The 5,373-nt window shown below is 42.8% G+C and overlaps 1 pseudogene; it reads left to right on the top strand.

Moving 5' to 3' along the window:
* The first annotated feature begins 918 nt into the window (after window positions 1-918).
* LOC129674053 (oxidized purine nucleoside triphosphate hydrolase-like) lies at window positions 919-2,008 on the top strand (annotated as a pseudogene).
* The last annotated feature ends 3,365 nt before the right edge of the window (window positions 2,009-5,373 follow it).

Raw genomic sequence — 5,373 nt, 5'->3', positions numbered from 1 at the left:
CGGCACAGATTTCAGAATCTTTAAGGCCATGTGTTTGAGTTATACCATTTTTTTTAATGCCATAACCTTATAATTAATACACTGAATATACCCATGCTTTTCTTCTATTCTTCCTGGCAGCTTAGTTTGGACAATGAATATATAGATAATAAACTACTAATTATCTGCCAGAAACTAAAAACGCTAACTTATCTTTTGGGGAAAAATAGATCTGAGAAAACACAAGAGTTATAACTATTTTGCATGGAATAAACAGCCTCCCTTCTGTAGAAGGCGTGAAGAGCTGCCATTTATCTTGCACTCCCAATCTATAGTTGATCTCTCTCTCTCTCAGCCTTGTTACTTATAAGAGATGAAAGCAAGATCAGAATTTTCTTTAGCTGGGAATGCTCCTTGGTTTGGGAATACCAATCAATACCTTTGGAAGCATGTCATTTTTTTTACAACTCTCTGGGGTTGTTAGGCTTCTCTGGGTCTTGGTATTTGGTTTGAAGTTCAGGTGAGTGAGACTGTGCTTAGGAAGTTGTCATTTGTCACCTACCTTAAAAAAGTAGGAAGGGCTGGGATTTGGAAGAAGCTTGGGGGTCTGGAGGACTTCCCAAACCCAGCTGAGCATAGCACAGTGTAGTTTGGCTTTCAGCTTAACTTATTTCTGAAGCTATTGGGCAGGGCTGAGGGACAGGCCTATGACTCTCACTCACTTCTCATGGTCTAGCTGACAGAACATTGGCCAAGGGTTTAAATATCCCCAACAAATTTCATGTTGAAATTCCATTCTCGTGAACTATTAAGAGGTGAGCCTTTAGGTGACTGGGTCACAAGCGCTCCATCCTTGTGGACAGATTAATCAATTTTCTCATGGGTTAATTGGTTATAAAGGGAGCTGCTTCACGGATACCTCTGGGCAGCTGTCTCCACATGACATCCAGGTAATGGAGACCCTGCCAGAAGGATTGCCCACAGTCTCAGTCTTGAACATTCTAGCCTTCATAACTACAAATAATAAACAAACAAACAAATAAATATGCAAGTAAATAAACATTTCCTTATAAATATTTAGTCTGGAATTCATTGAAGCAACAAAAAGTTTATGAAAACCAACAGTGACCTTCTCTCTGAACCACTAACAAGCAGACTCTATTCTTAAATTTCTACCTGAGCCACTTAAATGAAGTGAGTTGAGAGATGGTACATTTGATGACAGTTATCTGTGCATTTCTGTAGCTCATGAGATTTAGTTAATAAACTGCCCAGAGAATGCTCTGTTTGCCTTCTAGACCAACTAGGGCAACTGGGGACTTCACATTGGATAGTCAGACAGCTAAAAAAAAAAAAAAAAAAAAAAAAGGTAAAGTACTTGTATGCTGGGCATACAAAGGAAATTTTCCAGTACTCCCCAAAAGATCATCACAGGAGACTTCTGTCACACTGTCCAAAGGCATTATCACAGAATGAGACATTTAGCTTTGCTTTCCTCAGCCTGGACATTTCCTGGAACTTCTTTACATCTTTTCTCCATTCATTAGAGCATCCTAGAGGAAGCTGTAGCTGGGGCGTGAAGGACCCAGGAGACCTTGGGCACCGTGGTGCTGCAGCCTCAGTGAGTTCTCCCTGGGCATGAAAAAGAGGGGCTTTGGTGCTGGCCACTGGAACGGCTTCAGGGGCAAAGTGCAGGAAGGGGAGGCTAAGAGGGAGCTTCAGGAAGGAAGCGGCCTGACGGTGGACGCACTACATAAGGTGGGCCACATCTCATTTGAGTTTCTAGGTTCCCCCGAGCTGATGGACATGCGTACCTCCTCTACCAACCACGTGCAGGGGTTGCTCACAGAGAGTGATAAAATGCACCCTCAGTGGTTCCAACTGGGCCAGATCCCCCTTTGCAGACATGTGGTCCAATGACAGCTACTGGTTCCCACTGCTGCTTCAGAAGAAGTTCTGTGGGTACTCTAAGGTCCAGGATCAGAATACCGTCCTCGTCTACTCACTGCGAGAGGTGGGTGACTTCTAATACAGAGGTCTGGTTCCGGCTGGACACTTGCTGCTGCAGAGCCACAAGCTTTCCATCCAAGGGCACCACTAACAGGGGCCAGTATTTTGTCTACAAGGTGTTGTCCTTGAAACGTGAAATATCACCGATACGCGTTTGAATATTTAGTCCCCACCTACTGGTCCTATTTTAGAAGGTTATGGCACTTTTTAGGAGGCACAGCACTGATGGGGAAACTGAGTCACTGAAGGTCGAGGAGATTAAAGATGGGCCTTAAGGTTTGGAAGTAAGCCCCGCTTCCTGACCTCACACTCATTGTAAGGGGAGCATTGTAACAGGACAGAGGGGAAATTACAACCATTAGTGCAACCATTCTCGTGAGTACATTTCTAAGTTAAAAGGGAAGACTGGGTGGCACACAGGTGAAAGATAAAATGTATAAATAAATAAATCAAGAGGGATTGCATTTTCAAGAGGGACTTGATTTAGTAAATAGCACTGTGAATAATTAAAGCCCACATCGAATGTTAAAGAAGTACTAGCTGATGAAGACTTTCAGTACATCTTGTAAACAAACAATACCCTTTGTTTTATTATTAATGTTTTGGGTCACACCATCACACTAAATCAAAGTATGTATCCGACAAACTGACTGCACTGTTTGCCAATGTGATCTGAAGATCTTAGCAACAAATACGACATGGTGTGAGTTTAGACATACCATTCCAGAGCAGATGCCAAGAACACAGAGATAATTAAAGCACCCCATAAGTGAAAATGAAGACGTAGCACTTCCCAGACTGTTCACACAGCTGTGGCTTGGAAAGATGTGGCAAAGAGGAAGGTTTGGGACCCTAGGCAAATTAGGATAAAGGTAAGAAGAAATAGCTCACGTGTAAACTACTGTAGCAAGGGAACAGAGCAAGAAGAAATCAGAGGGCCAGAGAAAGAAGGAAAGCCATGGTCCTGAGCCATGGTCTGCAGCTTTGGAGGTGGACAGACAGTATGCTTGCTGAACTCCTTCAACAGCCAGAGCTCATCCAACATCTGTCTGTATCTACCCATTAAGGAGCCAGTACCAGGAACATAGGGTAGACTGGCGATCATGGTCACACCCTCTAAACTTCCCTTACTGCTTCCCAAAGGCCACTTAAGTCTCCTCAGGTTATGCTAGACCATTCCTATGATGTTTGTTTGACTTTCTGCCTTTACATTATTTTGTACAGTAAAGAAATTTAACTAACTAGCAAATAGCAAAAGATTCTTAAAGATTCGAAGGAAACATTTGCAAAGGACATGAAGCAGATGAGGATGTGTGTCCAGCTGTTATGGGCTGCCAGTCTCTGCTACATTAGATGAAGAAGGAAGAAGTGGAAGAAAGCAGATACAGGTACCAGTTTATGAGGGGAGGAAAAGCCTTAAAGAATTAAGATGATTGGGGCCTTTCCAAAGAACAGTCTAACTATACCTTGGACAGCAAGTCCACGATTTGTCTAGATTTACCTGGAACCTGAAGGTAATGCAGTTTGAGGAGTCCTTCACTATAAACAAAATAACAACAAGAATAACAATTTCAAACTAATAATATACAATTAGGTGCAAAACCCAACAGTTTTGCAAGATTGAAAAAAAAAAAAAAAAACCACAAGCCTGGACACGACACCAATTTTAGGAAAATAACAAATGTTCTCGGTTGAGCACGGGAATTAACTCCTTTGTGCGAGATTCTCATGCCATTCCTCACCATATGCCTAAAGACCAGGACTTCTCTAACAGGTTGTTATGGGGGAAAGGGGAGTCCTCTACTGGCAATTTTACACATCTGACATCTGAAGAGCCGCCTCCAGGTCAGGTTCCTGCTCTGTGCTGTCTAAACCAGGCCTTTCCTTGAAACTGAATGAGTGTCTGGCATGGAAAGCTGTGGGACACATTGACATCATAAAATGAGCGTTGGTGCTCTCCTTCCTGTCAGGGAGATTCCTAGAAGCCTACCCCAAGAGGACCAGCACTTGGAAACAATTGCCAACCACAAAAATAGCCCCCACTTGATTCAAATTAGACATCTTCCCATTTTGACTTCTCTTTAGCCACAGTCCCAAGTGCTCACCACTTCGTGCACACCCCACTCCAGCAGGAGGAACATGTAGGGGAAGTTGGAACTGAAAATGAAAACAGTCTTAAGCAACAAGAGCTAAATATATCTCCTTTGTAATAGAGTTTACAAGGACATTCAGCCATGGGAACACATTACAAGGGTTCCTCCCAGCTCTTGGAAGAAGTCTATGCAGCTAAGAGGGCCACAGCTCAAGTCTGTTTGTTGATCAGCTGCAGGATAGAGCTACCTCAGTGCTCCTTGTAGCCGAGGATGCCAATCTGTAAGCACTGGTAACAGATAATGACTGAAAACAGCCATGGTGTCCATGGAGTAAAAAGGATATATTTGAATGGCCATTAGAAAGAAAAAGCAGGATGTTTCTATGACAAGGTATAAACAGGGATAGAGAAAAAAAAATGAAAGGAACATGAAACCATCTAACCTGGCACGTATCATCTAGCTTTAACTGATACTCTAATGTGGGGGATAGAGGTGGTTATCACACAAATTGAGGACAGTAAATTAATCTCTTGATTATGTTGGCCCTCATGCTCTATCTCCCTATGTCAAGCTCAGTCCTAGGCACCATTTCTCAAGTTCTTCAGTGGGTCTGGGGTCTTTCTCTTTGTTCTCATGCACGAATCCACTCACTAAGATCCCTTTAAACTCCTTGCCTCACAGGACAAGCATATCTATTGGCTATTTTAAATCTAAGACATTCTTTTTACAGCCTCATAGGGATGTGGAAAAAAATGGAAGTGTGTCTTAGGTTTGTTGGGGCATGCTGAGTACACTTTGTGTTTTAAATTTTGAAAATGTACCTTTTGGGGCTTGATTGCTCAGTCTAAACCCCCAAATCAGTGAAAATACAGCAGAATGTAGACAGGAAAAAGGAAACATGACAACTAGTTACAGCTGTGACCCTAGAACTCTGGAGGAAAATGCCCACAGTACCACAGGGTCCAGGGAACATGAAAGCCAATGCTAAGGAAACTCTACGAAAAAGCCAAGATCAGTTATGGAGTGACTGATCTCCCACAGGTACTCAGACTTTACCCAAACATCACAGCAAACATGCTCCTTTCTCAGGATATCTTTGCTGCTTCTCAAATAATCCCAAAAGAAGACTTGCTGGACGTCCTGTAATGAATAAAACTGCTGATGGGGATGGATTTGAAAACCCGAAATACCATATGTGGAGTCAGAACATTTTATTTATACCTCAGGCTGATGCTTCGCCCACGCACACAGGATTATGGAAGAAATATATGGCTGCCGGCTGGCCTTGAAT

The sequence above is a fragment of the Psammomys obesus genome, unplaced genomic scaffold (genome assembly GCF_907164565.1).
Source record: "Psammomys obesus unplaced genomic scaffold, mPsaObe1.curated_primary_1811, whole genome shotgun sequence".
Taxonomy (NCBI): domain Eukaryota; kingdom Metazoa; phylum Chordata; class Mammalia; order Rodentia; family Muridae; genus Psammomys; species Psammomys obesus.
Note: the sequence above shows the minus strand (reverse complement) of the source record. Positions and strands in the feature narration are given on the sequence as shown.